We start from the raw sequence: 17,797 nt of genomic DNA, 5'->3' as shown, positions 1-17,797 counted from the left end.
AATAAAACGATATTCACTCACTCTAACATCAATTTTATTATGTGCCTTACTGCATTTTGTACAAGAGTTAATGCAAGATGTATTAGAGGTGTGTGGTTGAAAGTGATAAAGTCCCTTTTTTATGTAAAGGATGTATGTGACGTTTGTGTGCAATATGTGCATTTTAATTTGAGGATTGTATGGAAAATGATTTCTTCACTGAATATGACTATGAATGATGATGATTTTCGTGTTTTGTTTTGATTTATTTTTTGTTCACCTGACTAAAAGTCAAGTAGAACCAATGGACTGGCTTGTTGTCCATCATTCCTCGACAGGTGTTACATATTCAGCATTCATATTAAACCTCATCTTTGCCTTTCAAGAATGATACAGCTATAGTGTCTTAAGACTTGTTCACCGAATTCCAATCAGACTTTAGCATGGCAACAATGGCAAACATATTGGAAATGTGATTTGTGCCTATTACTCCGCCTATTTATGTGTATGTATTGAGATAAGTCAGGTGACTATTAACCTTCTAGCGCCTCATAGATTCTGATTACAGCGTCCAGTGAGCAAGTAGTCAGATGGATACTAGGCGTAATATAAATGAATTATTAATATTATTATATGAAATTACATAAACATATTTTGCGTGGTGTTTCTTAACAGTATCACATGTAATGGTTTGCTGTGTATGGAGATACAATCAAACATCAGTGGGTCAGAGTTGAAGGGACTGATGTAAATACTTCAAGTTATCCAAGGTTCGACTGCTAAATGACAAGTAAATATGGAATGTGCAGGGACCCAGCTTTTACTTCCAGAAAATCATAAGTTTGACACAACAAAGTTTGAGTCATCTGTTTGACTTGGTTTGTCACAACTTTAGCAGTGACTGCGATGGTGTTGAACATTTGACCTTGGCCATCTCCCTGTCAAGGGGGTAACTCTTAATTCTCTTATTTTCAGTAAGTGACTGTAACCAAGTTTATATGTGTATGAATTTTCATGGTTAGGACAGTTAGTTGCTTGGAGATTCCATTGTGTTGGTTTGATGTTTGGGATCAAGCGATGTCAAGGTTGAAATACAATTACATCAGGTCTTTGTCATGTTAGAATCCAGTTCGAATTGGTCCTCAGCAACCAATGATAGTTGTCAGAGACGACTAACTGCTGAAAACTGGGTAGTCTGTGTGATGTTATGAAGGTTGTTAAACTTTTGTTATAAATCAAGATGTATGATTTTATGTAACAAAATCTTGAGCAATATGAAATGTGGTTTGACTAAAACCTTTATTTTTCCTTATCCTGACTCATGCTCTTTTGCTTGTCTTCTTCTTCTTGCGAACATAGTGGAAACACTTGTATCTCCCTAATTGAAGTTCCCTTCAATAAAGAAATCACTAATTAGTACACCATGAGTTTCCTCCCTTCCACAAGCGCGTGAACGAGGGCGCCACCTCCACCCATGTGCCTCACTCTCTTCTTCTTCGCCCAGTGAGCTGGACGTGAGAGCACCTGTGTCTCCCGACACACTATATCCTTTGATTATATTTAGTTAGTTACCTCGTATAGGCATCTATAGAGGTTTAGCTAGTATCCTTCAACAATTATATATTGATATTTAGTCGTGTTTCTACTGTTTATTCACGGGACGCCGTGTTTGTTCAGTGGATTACGTTGATGAAAATCTGTACTGTTGCAGATTACGTTTTTATTCTGCTGCTGATCCGCATTTAATATGCCCTAACTGTACTGCGCCATGTTCTTTTTATTCACGTTGCAGTTGTGGTACTAATTTATCCAATTCTGCCTTTAATAAATATTTACTTTGCGTTTGAGACGCGCAGCAGATAGGTCGCGTATGCAGAGTCTAGCCATGACTGATACACCTGAACCCCTCGCCAGTCTACTGCTGTTGATCGACCCCCCTCCCGTCTGGTGTTCCGCTAGAGTGGTGGAGAGGCGTGGGACGTAGTCCGCCGTCTCCAAGAAGCGTCCTGCTTCCCCAGACATCCCGTCGTCGCAGCCGAAGACTAGAGGGCTTCTACTTCAACTAGGACTTTCTCAGCCGAGATTGTTCCCGTCACAGTTTTGGGCCTGTATGATGATCAGCCGATCATCATACCTGATGTACATCAAAAGAAAGTGATGTCAGCGCAGATCAACATGCAGCCTGATGTATCAACGCTGATGTTCGATGATCTTCCTGAGGGTCCCGTCGCTACCAACGCTGATAGGGCAGCAACTACTTCATCTCAACGCAGACTTCGCACCTCCAGGGCAGCGTCGACCTCTGAGGGGAAATCAACGAAGTCAACTAGGACTTTCTCAACCGAGATTGTTCCAGCCGCTGAACTGGGCCTCTACGATGAGCAGCCGATCATCATTCCCGATCTACGCCACAAGAGACGACCGGTGTCAGCAACCGTGACGACAGCACAGATCGCCATGCAGCCTGATGTGTCTACACCGATGTCGGACGATCTTCGAGAGGGACCCCCCGTCAACGTAGCGGCCACCAGATGTACAGCCTTCACCTTTGCGAAGGCTCCAACGTAGACGACATCCCAGAGGGACCCCCCGTCAACGTAGCGGCCACGACGAAGCCACCTTCGCGGAGGAAGTCACAGACCACCTCGACGAAGGACCCAGATATACAGCCTTCACGAAGGCTTGATAGATCATCACCTACCTCGGCTTCATCCTTAGATTCGGACTCGGACCACCAGACTTCACGAAAGCCTTCGTGAAGGTCAAGTCGCCGTTTCTCATGACCGGACGCAGAGGAAGCTTCAGGAAGGCCTTCACGAAGGGCACCTTTATTAGGCTCCAAATCATCTTCGTCCAGAGGACATCGAGGGATTCCACAAGAGCTTCGCGAAGCTATCAATATTCACCTCACTGATCTCCGCGAAGGTCAACCCACAGATGCAGATCGTCAGGACGTTCACCAAGACGTTCCCCTCGCCATTCTCCATGCCGATCACCTCGCCGTTCACCGCGCCGATCTCCCCGTACATCACCACGTCGATCTCCTCGCAGGTCACCACACAAGTCTTCACAGACACCCGGTACAGTGGTAGAAGCACACAGTCCACCATCTGAAGAGGTGGTAGATGATGATGGAGGCATCAATTTCTCAGACGCTGAGATACGTTATTGGATGGTTAACAACCTAGACCTTTCTTCACCTTCCAAGAGTGGTAACTCGGCGCATACTTACCTGATGAAGGAGGACGATGCAGACGCCATCACCTTACCTCGATCAACCCGATTGCTGCGGTGCCACAGAATTTGGACACAGCCTGCCATAAAGCCACGAAAGTTCAAACGCCACACCATGACGAGGCGTATGTTCTTTGGCCTTAATAGATCTAGAACGATCAATGAGATTCTTATCACCAGATTTCGTGACACGACTTCTGAAGATGATAGGATGATCTACTCGGCCCTACTTATGCAGAACCAGCAAGAACCACACCCTGTAGGACACAGAGGTCGTTCGTGAAGCAAACGCTCATATATTGATCGGACTCTAGACACTTCGCTAAGGAAGTCCCAGGCCACCTCCGTGAAGGAGTTACAGCCTCACCAGTTACAAGGGACGTCGCGGAGGAGTAGCGCTTCGCCGACCCCACATCCTGTTAAACACAGAGGTCGTTCGCGAAGCAAGCGCTCAAATATATATACTGATCGGGCTCTGACTCATACCTTCGCGAAGGTCGCGAAGGCTAAGTGGCTCCAAGACTACTTCACCCAGAAGATCTAGAAGGGATACTTCGAGAGCTTCGCGAAGTCTCCCGGCGTTCACCGAGGAAGTCTCCTCCAAGGTCTCCATATACTAGCCACTCGTCATATATAGCCACTCGTCAGTCCGTTCAAGACATCGCATAAGTTGTCTATCAACTGTATGCCATATGCCGTCTATAAGCCTACTCGAAGACAATTTCACAGGCTATTTACAACACAGAACGTCGCTGTATTAATTAGTCAACGACGTTTCATAGATCTTCACAGGAATCAACTTTTCCGTATAGATTGCTAGTATATGCAATTCCGCACTACGATACGATTATCTACATGCGTCACCATTACGCAGATCTGCAGACAATTCGATATCGAAATTGCACAGCAGCCTTGTTACAGCGAGTATAACTCATAATCGTCAACGGTTTCTGAGAAGAAATATGTACAACAAGTTCAGCTTAATTCTACAATTATGACGATACATTCATGTATACAGTCTACAAGCTGACAACTTGCAAGTTTTATTGTACCTTTATATAAGGAAGTCGGAATTATCTTGAAGACTGAAGTTACTTTCACGACAGCCAGGAAAATAACCTACCCAGCATTAATATTACAGAGCGAGGTATTTCGCGCTGGAGGTTTCGAGCGTTTACCATTAACCCTCGAAACACGTGGTCACTCGGATAACTTCGGGAAGCTACGGTGAAGACCGACGATTGTTCTAATATCAACGACGGCACTATATTATACAAGGTTCCTTTTCCTGCTACACCGGTGACATCACAGCGCGCGGGTACTCTACAGAATCAAAATGCCTTGTTCTGATTGGACCGCGATGGACAACGCCCTGCACAGAGGTCGATCTTAGTTCACAGTTCAAGACCTACGTTCCAAGTGACAACCATATATCAGTGAACGAGCAAGCCTCCTTACAGTCCAGTTAATCTGAACCTTCATGATTGGGCTGCTTTCTTGAGGTTAGAGACCTCCCCTGTCAAGTGTAGGACGAGGGTACGGCAGTCAGGCGATTTTACATAAAGTTCAACGAGGACAGGCACACCTGGTTGTGCACCTACATCGTGAAGGACTTCGCAGCGTAATTACCTAGACGACGGGATACAAGTGGATCCAAATCCACAGCGTCTCAGACTACAACTGAATTTCATCATCAAGCTACTAACACAACTAGATGGTTAGTAAACCGACTTAAGCTTTCTGATTGGAGGATTAAAACGGAAGTTTCACGCTCCAACTTGGGGATCTAAATATAGTGCTCCAACACCTCACAAGTGAGGTTTATGAACACGCTTTGATGATATACTTGGACTCCATGATACGATGATTCTATCACGATAGCCAGTAAGAGCACTGTAAATTTATCTCCACCGAACCAAACAGGAGGGAAAAATGCAACAGTTTATTTCCTCTATCATCAAGTTATGCAGACTGAAGTCTCACGTACTACTAACTCCTTTTTGATCAGAACTGTCATACTACGTGCCTACAAGATTGCAGGACCCGACTCGACTCTCCATGAGCTTCTAATACTCATGATATTAGAGCACTAACTTCTACAATTGATCTACACAAGTGTTAATTGAAATAATGGAGGGTTTATTTCTGGAGATCCGATATGGTGGTTGCCAACCATTATCTGAGAGATATCACCACCGAGGACGTCTCAGGTATCCACCAATTCGGTCCCATGGTCCTCGCACAACAGTTGACAGTTCCTCGGAGAAGATAAGTCAATCTTACAGATTTCTACTTATCTTATAACAGTACTAAATAGCTAAATGCTATATATAATTTGCTTAAGTTCCTTTTTATCATCACAGTACTATGATTATTACATCATACAATATATAAGTTAACAACTCTACAGAGTTTGTTATTATATATTTACCTTAAGTTAATCATATCTTAAGCGTAGTACTATGGTTACATTATAAATGCATTAGCTAACAAACTCTACAGAGTTTTTGGCTATTATATTCGTAGCTTAAGTTAATTATATCTTAAGCATAGTACTATACTCATATTGTAAAAATATATTAGCTAACAAACTCTACGGAGTTTTTGCTATTATATAGGTAGCTTAAGCTTATTCATATCTTAAGCTCAGTACTATGTTTATATCATATATTTATATTAGCTAACAAACTCTGATGAGTTTTTTTTTTGGCTATTATATATTTAGCTTAAGTTTCATCATATCTTAAGCATTATGGTCACATTATAACATGTATTAGCTAACAAACTCTACGGAGTTTTTGCTATTATATATGTAGCTTAAATTAATTCATATCTTAAGCCCAGTACTATATTTATATCATATAAGTATATTAGCTAACAAACTCTAAAGAGTTTTTTGCTATTATATCTTTAGCTTAAGTTTCATCATGTCTTAAGCTTTATGGGTACATTATAACATGTATTAGCTAACAAACTCTACGGAGTTTTTTTTTGCTATTATATATGTAGCTTAAGTTATTTCATATCTTAAGCTCAATACTATGCTTATATCATATAAGTATTTTAGCTAACAAACTCTGAAGAGTTTTTTTTTTTGCTATTATATATTTAGCTTAAGTTTCATAATATCTTAAGCATTATGGTTACATTATAAAATGTATTGCCTAACAAACTCTACGGAGTTGTTTTGGCTATTTAGGTAGCTTAAGTTAATTATATCTTAAGCACAGTACTATACTCATATCATAAAGTATATTAGCTAATAAACTCTAAGGAGTTTTTGCTATTATATAATTAGCTTAAGTTTCTTCATATCTTAAGCTTATGGTTACTTTATAAAATGTATTAGCTAACAAACTCTATGGAGTTTTTGCTATTATATATATAGCTTAAGTTTAATCATATCTTAAGCTCAGTACTGTGTTTATATCATAACAGTATATTAGCTAATAAACTCTAAGGAGGTTTTTTGCTATTATATATTTAGCTTAAGTTTCATCATATCTTAAGCTCAGTACTATTTTTATATCATATAAGTATATTAGCAAATAAACTCTAGGAGTTTTTTTGCTATCACATATTTAGCTTCAGTTTAATCATACCTTAAACTCAGTACTATGTTTATATCATAAAGTATTTTAGCTAACAAACTCTAAGGAGTTTATGCTATCATATTAACAAGCTTAAGTCTATTAGTCTTAAGCATTGTATTAATGTTATATATACCTTTCTCATTATAAGTAAGTAAATTGTAATAACCTTTATATGGCAGCTGATGAGTTAGCAGCAGGAATTCATCAGTTCAATGCCTTTATGAAGTTCCCATGGGGTTATTACAATCATCACAATTCAAATCACTAATTATTAAAATCCAAAGTATTATATATTCCCACCTCCTTTTCCGTCGGATACTACAAGCAAAAGAGCATGAGTCAGGATAAGGAAAAATATGTAATTTTTGGAGTAAAATTGATATTTTATACTTATCCTGACTCATGAGGTAAGCCCTCCCATCCTCCCCACATAACACTTTGGATTTCCCTGAAAATTCAAATGTTGGGCTCAGTATATGAGGAGAGAGTGAGGCACATGGGTGGAGGTGGCGCCCTCGTTCCCGAGCTTGTGGAAGGGAGGTAACTCATGGTGTACTAATTAGTGATTTCTTTATTGAAGGGAACTTCAATTAGGGAGATACAAGTGTTTCCACTATGTTCGCAAGAAGAAGAAGACAAGCAAAAGAGCATGAGTCAGGATAAGTATAAAATATCAATTTTACTCCAAAAATTACATAATTCTGTAAGGGACCTTGTGGTCCTTGTGGTGTGTTTTTCAGGCCATGTTCAGATAACCTCCCTTGAGGCGGGTTGTTAAGATGTCCCCTTTTTATTGTGAAATCCTGGGTTCAATACCTCATATGAGTAGAGTGTTTAAGTCCATTTTGGTTAAGCAGTGTTATAGAATGATTATTGATGTTTGATAAATTCTGCTCCCACTCTCTCACACTGTTCCATGCCCACACCAATTCTACTTTTTTTTAGTTTTGACAAGACAGTCAGCTTTGTTTATTGTTGTTCTGACAGGTAGTTGTGGAAAGCCAATCACTCACTCTTGTTTAAATTTCAGTGATTGTCTACCATTAAACATTATAGTAAAACAAATTACCTAATATTGAGTGAGTGAGTTGATTTATCACTGCTTTGAACAAGATTCCAGTTGTACCAACCTGCTGGGAAACCTAGACAAAACCAAACCCAAATCTAAATAAGGTATCTCGGATGTGTGTGACCCAAGCCTGAGTACAGACCTACATTATCAAGGGACAAAAGCATCTGATAAGGTTTTGTAACCTGCTAGGAGGTAGAGGAATGAGTCTACACCAGTATGTAACTGCTCTGTGATCAGGTATACCATCTGCAGAGAGAAAAAACCCACATTCCCTCATACCAAATTACCTGGTGTAGATATACCAAGACTAAAATCCACTCACAGAATTTCAATTGTGCTCTTTCTACTTGTTAACTATAGTGTATACACCATAAATGTACCACGATCAAACATCGTTAGTAAATTCTTACAGTAGCAATGACAATGACATGTGTTCCCGCGTCGAATGATTCTTACATCATACCAAATGTACCAGATCACGAATACAGCTCGAATGGATCGGAATACAGTAGGAATAATTAGAATGCCGTTAGAATACACAAAGAATACACAAAAAATACACAAAGAATACTTAGAAATAATTTCGACTTGCCGTGCGAGGCCGGTTCGATTGCTGCGTGAATAGCACTCGAATTTCATTTGGAAAGTACCTCTAATGCTGTACGAATTTACATAGAATGCATTCAGAACCCTCTTGGAATGACCTCCGAATATGGATCGAAGGTTAAATAATTGAAACAATGCAGCTCGACTATTTCAAATGCACTTAGAATGTAACACGAATGTCCGAAATGCATCAAGAATGCTGCCGGAATGTTCCACGATGGGGTGGAACCTGTTGAATCTGGACTATTCATCAGTCACTGCCCAACTCCCCTTAAAGTATGGACAACCTGGACCATGTTGCGTTGCTCCAGATTGCTGTCCTCCAGCAAGCCCTGATTGAAAGAGATGTGAAGGAGACCAGGAAAAGACCCAGGAGGAGGAAAGGAGAAGGCAGTATGGACATTACACAAGACTGATGGAGGAGGTCACAGTTGACGACACGTAGTCATTCTTCAACTACCTTAGGATGGAGCCTGCCATGTTTGATGAGCTGGTGCAGAAAGTGGGACCAAGAATACAGAAGAAAGATACATATATTTGAAAATTCCTGTGGGTGGACGTTGGTGCTTACGGAAGTATGTCTGATGCTCAGATCTTCAAAGAGTGCGAGCTCAAGGATTGCCTTGAAGACTGGAGCATGGGATTTCCTGATCCGTTCCCTAAGATGACGAGCGTATGCCTTGCTTTGTTCCTTGAGATGATGCCTTTGGCATAAGAGCCTTCTTGATGAAATCGTCATAGGACTCTCCAAAGAGACGAGAGAATCTACAACTGCAAGATCAGCAGGGGCCGACGGGTAGTGGAAAATGCATTTGGAATCATGACCCAGTGTTGGCAAATCCTCCTCACCACCATGCTGCCAAGGTCTTCCGTTGTGAAGGACATCATTGAATGCTGTGTCTGCCTGCACAACTTGATGGGGACTCGGTATCCTAATCTCCACAATGGTATGGTGGATGAGGAAGATGAGCAGCACAACGTGGTGCCAAGAGGCTGGAGACAACTTGCGCAGCTTGAAATGTGAATGATATCTGAAGTTTCAGTGACAGGTGGCTACGTTTTTATGCCATTCGGCGGTGTTCTGATGACGTAGGGGCTCATTTGAAGAGCATTAGGGACGTTCCGATTGTATTCGGGGTGTATTCGATGTACATTCGAGCTGTATTCCAAGTGCAATCGAAATATTCCGATACGTTTGAAGAATATTCCATTTAAATTCCACCAGCAATCGAAGTACATTCGAGGAGCATTCGGGACATTCTTGCAGGATTTGAAGTGGCTTTAATTTATTATTCTTCCTCGAATACGTTCAGAATACTTCGAATGTAGTTAGAATACACTTCAAATGTTGTTCGATATTTTTCCATTTCGAATGTACCTCGAAAGTTTTGATCATGTTCAAAAGATTCGGGCATGTTACAAGAATTGACACGAATAGTTGGAGTGCATTGGGAATGGAGTAAGAAGTTTTAGAATCAGGCCTACCAAAGAAAACTTTCCCACTGTGCAGAAAAACGCAGAAAAGCCAACATTAATCGTGGAAATAGCAACATAAACACATCGCTACTGAAAAAAAACTGCAACGAAAAACTATGAAACTGCAACATTTTCATAGTTTTCATAGTTGTCAGCGAACTTTGACCTCTACTGCGCATGCGCATTACGATCCGGGCTTCTTTCCAAATTCCGAGCAACCGTGAATCGCCTAGCGTAAAAAAAGTATTAAATATGTCGAAATAATTGCTATCAGTTGTTTCATGGAAAGTAAACTAAACAAGTGTGCACACAAGTATCATGATGATATATGCCAAATTACACAACAGTAATACTTAAAAAGGAATGTAACTTTTTGTCCAAACTGGAAAATGTCAACATGGAGTCGAGACTTCCTCTTCCATGTGCGCATGCGCAAAATCGAAGTTGCGGGCTCCTCGTTTTATGATGCAGTGTTAACGATCTAAAGTTGCCGTCACTGTTTCAGTAGCGAGGTATTATGTTTATGTTGCTATTTCCACGATTAATGTGGGCTTTTCTGCGTTTTTCTGCACGGTGGGAAAGTTTTCTTTGGTAGGCCTGAGAATGCAGTTCGAATTCCAGGAATCCCCAAGAATTTTCATTCTGACGGCATTCCGGCTCATTCCGCCTCAAGTGTGAAGGGGGTCTTACGTGACGAGACGTCACACGTGGCCGGCCAGTCCGCAGCAAATCTCTCGTGTTTCCATCATATGGAAAACGTATCCATATGAGATCGTGTTCTTGATGGACACCAAAATGCCTGGACACTTCATTTTGGACCATTCTTGTTTCCAGCATATCCACGGCGCGGAGACGCCGATTTTCTGTAAGCCGTGGCATGACGTACGCGCAGTTTAGGTTGAAATAAACCTGTTTTCCACATCTCTCAGAGACCAGAGAATAATCAACCGTTCTTCAATCTTTAATATCATGTGTGTGAACTTGGATACACAACTTCTTTATTGTAATATGAGGGACGTTTCGGTGTTTAATGTAATATGAGCGACGTTTTGGTGTTTGTAGCTACACCGAAACGTCGCTTATATTATATACTCCTCACAAAAAGTTAAGCAACAAGTATTTTTTTCCACATATTTTCTTCATGGGTATATGAAGTTATTACTTGGCATATAAGCCATGCAGGAGAACCCTTTACGATTGATGAACTTAAAGCATTTCCCATATTGTTTTTCTGATAACATTGTTAGCACCGCCTGAACGCAACCACCCTCAAAACTCACATGCAAAATGCATGGAAAACATGTGCTATACACGTCGCACATGCGTTCTGATTGCGTTAAAACTGCCAGCAACGACAAATTGTTGACAGTAACATTTGAGAAATGGCTAGGCGTCACTTGACACCAATTGAAGTTGCTCAAATTGTTGGAATGGTGCAGGGGGGTCAGACCCAGAGTGCTGTTGCCAACCATTTCAATGTTCATCGAAGCGTCATCTCCAGAGCGATCACTCGTCACCAACAGACCGGATTGATGACTGAGAGACCACGCTCAGGTCGTCCAAGGGTGACAACTCCCAGAGAGGACCGATACTTGGCCACCCTAGCCCGGCGGAACAGGTTCACCACAGCCAGATCTCTCCAGAATGACCTCCAGAGAGTTGCTGGGAACAGAATCTCCACACAGACAGTGAGGAACAGACTCCATGCTGAAGGTCTCAGGTCCCGAAGACCAGTGCAACGTATCCCACTGCCTGCACACCATCGTCAACAGAGACTGAATTGGGCTAACCAACGACGTAACTGGAGAGTCAATCGCTGGCGTAATGTTCTCTTCACAGATGAGTCAAGATTCTGTCTGGACTTCAATGATGGTAGGGCTCGTGTGTGGAGAAACCGTAACGAACGATACGCCAACTGTACGATTGCTGAACATGATCAGTATGGAGGTGGGAGTTTGATGATCTGGGCAGGAATCCAAGTTGGACGACGAACTGATCTTGTGGTCATCAGACGAGGTACCATGACAGGTGTGAGGTACCGAGACGAAATTGTCACACCTGTGATCATTCCGTGGGCTCAGCAAGCAGGTCCTAACTTCATCTTCATGGATGACAATGCCCGTCCACATCGAGCAAGAGTTGTCACTGATGTTCTTCAGACCAACAACATCACCCATATGGACTGGCCTGCAAGGTCTCCTGACCTGAATCCTATTGAACATGCTTGGGACATCCTCGGAAGGCGTGTGTACGGCCTCCACGTTCGTCCTCAGACTCTGGATCAGCTTGAACAGGCATTGCGGAGAGAATGGCAGAACATTCCACAACAGACTCTAGACAGACTCATCTGGTCAATGCCTAGACGTCTTGAAGCGTGTATTCAGGTCAATGGTGGCCATACACGTTATTAAACTTTGGATCAGTGCTCAAAACTGACAGTAAAAGTGTTTTCAGACATTTTCATACCCTGATGCAACACATTTTGCACGGCTTTTTCAGTGACACTGTTTTTGATGATTTGCAAGTCAGTTATTGTTCAATGAATTTTGATTTCTTTGTTGGAAAAGTGTGTGGATATGCTTTATCTTTGTTATGTTTGATTCAGTTGTAATGATCATGAGTAAAGGCATATGTACTGACCAAAAATACACTTGTTGCTTAATTTTTTGTGAGGAGTATATAAAGAAGTTGTCTATCCATAGAACTCTCCTCGTTGTTCATCACTCCAACTTCTAAATGCCACTCAAAGAAGTTTTGCAAAAAGTGAGTAAGTTCATTTTGCACGTGCCACGCGCGATACGTGACATCAAAGTTCACGTACGCTTTGCTATTTTTGTTTATGGTTAGTTTATGACTCTATTATTTTTATGGAACTTGTAAGTATATAGTTGACTGCTCTGCCAAAAAAAGTTATTTATGTAAATTAATTACTGGGATTTCCCGTATTTAAGCCCACTCATAATTACGCCCATGGGCTTAATAACGGGATATTTTCCCGTTATTAAGCCCATGGGACATAAATGAGATTTCAGATGTTATTGTTTAGAGTGACGTCCTTTTGCAACAGCACATTGCAAACGTTAGCATATATAACGTTAGTAGTGCACGTTAGTTACTGAGTTTTCATGTTTACATGAAGTCCCAAGAGAGGTCATGCAGGTACTCTTTACCCATATAGACAACCTTAATCTCTACCACTCACACGCAGTCGCAATAAAATATGGCAATAACATAGGACACGTTCCCCAAGAACAGTAAAGTATGTAAATATAAAAGAGGGGGTGTCATTCAAGTTCAGGTTTAAGACAGTTCTTGGATGATTGTCTAAGGTTCAGGTTTCTGTATTATTCCGTTGATATTAAAGTTCATTCAATTTTATCGTGTCTTAAGATCATTTTCTCCAGTTACAAGCATTTGCCGAATTTAAGCCTTGGGCTTAATTATGTTTTGTTTTATTTGTGAACGAGAAGGGTCTTTTTCCGTTATTAAGCCCAGGGCTTAAATATGGGAAATCCCCGAATCCCGAATGGAGCGCCTTTACCTGTCACCTTGAATTTCATTGCAAGTGTGGCTGGGAAATGGAGGCGTTTTTAGCAGTGATTCCAAGTTTACTCAATATCTTGAGGGATAGCAAGGATATATTACACACAGTATGAACTGTTTTCCATCTCCAGACCGTAGCTGTGGTGAAAGACACACACACACACACACACACACACACAGGGGAGTTGTACCATTGATCGACGTTGTTTTCTGTTGAATGTCGATTGGTAAATAATAAATTACTTTATCGATTGATCCGTAGAAAATCGATAAACTAGGCCCACCACTTAGGTCGATACCAGGAATTACCGGTAGTTAATCGATGTTCTGGCCCGCAGTGGGGGCCTATGGATATAACATCACTTAACATCGATATCCTAGCAGTCACATGGTTGGTGCAATAATTGATGATCACGTCATCACACTTATTCTCGCGAAATGTGCACCAACTCATAACTGGGAATGAAAAAAAATTAAAGTTCTTCATTTTAAAATGATGTCATTTTATTGTTAGAACATCATTCATTGTTCACGAAATTCAAACTATCGAAAGTCATATGTCAAGGAGAAAACGAAGATAGCCAATCATGATTGGGTTAACTAATTTGCATATAATGATGTAGGAGGTATGTTTCTCTGACACATGATACCTGCACTTTAAAAAAATGAAATTTGATCTGTTTGGATGGAAACAGAACAATGGCACAGCACACAAATATATAATGCATTTAAAATGAAACCTTATGTTTGACACTGCACATGATAAAAGCACACAGAAACGATCACATTATGTGATTTTTCTAGGACACATTTTTCTAATGTGTGAGTCGAATCCATTTATATCGCCAATATCGGAAGAGAGGTCGGAATTGTCAGTAGTCAATAGTCAAACTGATCACCATTATGTATATTCTCCTTGTTATCAGGATAAGGTGAAGGTCCAATTTCAAATTATGGATATGTGAACACTTTTCATGGAGTAGTTTCAATAGTGATTAGTCATTGTATTATTATCCAGCTTTGTTCAGATCTGTATATTCCTTAAGTTGTTGTATTTAAACTCGTGGTCGAAGATAGTAGCGCCGTTTGAAAAGAAAATGTTCTGGACGATTTCTCCGTGTCATACCTTCTATTGCAGACAGAAGTTCTTGAACCTTGTCCTCTTTTTCTGAGTTTGAAGACTCATTGTCCAGAAACACACACGGACATTTTCTTGCCGTGTTTCTCATGGACGTTGGCAACTTTTGAATGAATTGATCATGTGACATACCGTATGCGGACATTTCGTTTGATCTGGTAAATACAAAGACCAAATGGTTCTCAATATCGACCCCAAACTCCTTGATCATATCAGTTACCATATCCGCAGTTGTTTCATCGGTTTGTCCAACTTGTGTTACAAGGAGTATGACATCAGGAGCATAACTCAGGTTTTCATCCACATAAACAGTTTGTCCTCTCCCGTATATGTGTGGTGTGTCCAAAACCTCTATGACCTTGTCGTAACGAACACGTCTTTCTTTTTGAAAGTTTCTGGTCACACTGATAGCCCTCGCAGCGGATTCAAACGCTGGTCTTCCAAGTATGGTATTCCCAGTTGCACTTTTGCCGCTTCCAGTTTTACCCACCAGTACAATCCGAACTGTACCTTGCATTTTAGTCTAAAATACAAGACGACATATATCGAATCAGATGAGATACAATTTTACTCGATTCGGAAACATCAAAGATAAACAAAACGTGTGAACAGATGAAAAAGCCATAAGGAATGGTATATGTTTCACTTATAAACTTACCAAATACAATTACAAGTTAGATTATAGTGTAAGAACACAGATTAGCACAGTTTATTAGATATTTCTAAAGTTAGTAAGTTAATGCTCTTTAAGCATAGCTTGTGATCGTCATATTGAAATAGACGAACCAAAATGAATTTTCCAATAACGGTTTATAAGTGGTCCAAGGTATTAGTATTTTGATGACTAGCCTTGGAATTGCTTCCCATGCTACTATAAATCAGACAATGTGAAATGTAAACTGACGGGCAAAAGTTAGTAAAACGTTTTCAATTTGGTTTGGGGAAATTGAGCATGTCTAAATTCCAATGAAACATCCAAAGCAAACATTGTCTAAGTCACGAGAATATTGCAGAATGGTAGTGATGTCAGTAGATGTAGTCACGTGACCCCTAGCACGAGTAAAAGGTATAACATGTAATCTTTGAAAATCACGAACATGCACGTGCATCAGTCGGGTAGAAATGGGATGGATACACGCTGGCATATCACAGTAACTGAAAGCACATGCAAAAAATGCCGAAGCTGACACAAATTCAGCGAGAGCGAGCCATTGGAATGCGCGATATGGGAGCTACCCAAGCTCATCTTGCCAGAACGTTCGGCTGTACCCCAGCAACAATCTCCAGGCTGTTCACACGTTACCGGAATACTGGTAGCACTCAAGACAGGCCGAGAAGTGGACGGCCACGGGTCACTACACCCATAGAAGACCGCTACATCCGGACTATCCATCTCCGGAACAGGTTCGTGACGGCAACGTCGACGGCGGCTACGGCACTCGGGCATCGTATCAGTCGTCGCACAGTGACCCGAAGATTGAGATTAGCTGGTATAAGGGCTTACCGGCCTTTCCGCGGAATGGTCCTGACCCTCAGACATCGCCAAAACAGACAGCGGTGGGCAAGGCAAGTATACAGGTGGCAAGTCCGAGATTGGCGACGTGTTCTCTTTTCCGATGAAAGCCGTTTCACCCTTTACAAGTGTGATGGCAAAGAACGGGTATATCGTCGACGAGGGGAACGTTTAGCAAGGCCATGCATCAGAGAAGTTCATCCATTCGGCGGGGGTGGAGTCATGGTTTGGGGCGGTATCTGTGGAGACCAGAAGACCCGTCTGGTTGTAGTGCAGGGCAATCTCAATGCACGGGGGTACATCGGACAGATCCTACAGCCAGTTGTGGTACCCTTCCTACAGAATCAACCCCGGGGTGTACTCCTACAACATGACAACGCGAGACCTCACACTGCCAGAGAGACTCGCTACTTTCTGCAACAAAACAATGTTGACGTCCTGCCCTGGCCAGCGTGCTCACCGGATATGAACCCGATCGAGCACCTCTGGGATCATCTGGACAGGAAGATCAGAGGTCGGCAACAAGTTCCACAGAACAGGCAACAGCTAGAGCAAGCACTCAGAGAGGAATGGAACCGCATTCCCAATGACGTCATTCGACGTTTGACGACGTCAATGAGGAGACGTGTGAGGGCATGCATTGACGCAGCAGGGGGTCACACACGATACTGATGTGCACAAGATCCTGTATTCAAGAAATGCCCCTGCTACTGACTCATAAACTCAGATTGTGATAATCGATTTATGCAAAATTCCACCCCTTGCGTGTTTACTTGACAGCGGCTCACAAACTCCTTGAATGAAATTGTTGATTTTTTGTGATTTACAGCTCAAGTGTTTTTTTATTATGATGCATTAAATATTTTTGGGAAATTTCGGTGTATGTCTTTGTTACAGGACGTTCAAAACGTCATATACTAACTTTTTGCCCGTCAGTTTATGTGTCTTCTTCTAAAATAACATAGTGTTCCCGTACCAAATTAATTTTAAGCAGATCTGATCTTTCAAATATAACCCATTATAAATACAAATTGAAGATGATAATCACTTCGGGCGTTAATTAACTATGTTGAGTAGTGTATCAATGTCTTCTAAGATCAGTTTGATACCAAATAACATAACATGTACACAAATATGTATGTCACTGACTACTTCGTGTTGTATATGCGCAGGTGTATAAATAGATCTTACCCTTGATAGCGTGTACACGAAAGTCCTCTGTCAGTTTACTGCCTGTCTTCTCAGAGCCGACTGGCTGTAGTTGAGCCTTCAGCCGAGTTTCTGTTGATAGAACAGCATGACAATGATCGACGCGGTCCTTACTCATTGGTCGGTGTATGCCTATTTAACGTCAGTTAACCGTCCTCGTTCAAGTTAGAGTATAAACCTGTGACGATACCTTAGCCACCTAGACTGTTGTTGTACACATACACACAGTGATGATGTCAGGGCGAAAACGTACAGGTGGGGAGACACAGACAAAGTCACCACCCAAATGTGTAAGTTTGAATGGATGGATGAATTTTATGTCAATTGATGTATAAAGTCATGCAATGTTATTACGTTACATGAGCCTATATGAAATCTGGGCAATATTCATATGCAATGGCACCGAGCTATGTCACAACCGTAGATTCATCACT

The 17,797-nt window shown here is 41.3% G+C and overlaps 1 protein-coding gene and 1 long non-coding RNA gene across 2 annotated transcripts in view; one reads left to right on the top strand and one right to left on the bottom strand.

Moving 5' to 3' along the window:
- LOC124291161 (DNA-directed RNA polymerase, mitochondrial-like) overlaps positions 1 to 17,797 on the top strand; it is a 158,848-nt gene that overhangs the window by 117,705 nt on the left and 23,346 nt on the right.
- LOC124291172 lies at positions 14,209 to 17,598 on the bottom strand. Its single transcript, XR_006902155.1, has 2 exons — positions 17,346 to 17,598; positions 14,209 to 15,164 (listed from the first exon to the last, which is right to left on the bottom strand). It is a non-coding gene; the product is annotated as an uncharacterized LOC124291172 (long non-coding RNA).

The sequence above is a fragment of the Haliotis rubra genome, unplaced genomic scaffold (genome assembly GCF_003918875.1).
Source record: "Haliotis rubra isolate DU_JTF1 unplaced genomic scaffold, ASM391887v1 Scf484, whole genome shotgun sequence".
In the NCBI taxonomy this organism is placed as follows: Eukaryota; Metazoa; Mollusca; class Gastropoda; order Lepetellida; family Haliotidae; genus Haliotis; species Haliotis rubra.
The sequence above is the reverse complement of the archived record's forward strand: the minus strand, read 5'-3'. Positions and strand labels throughout refer to the sequence as shown.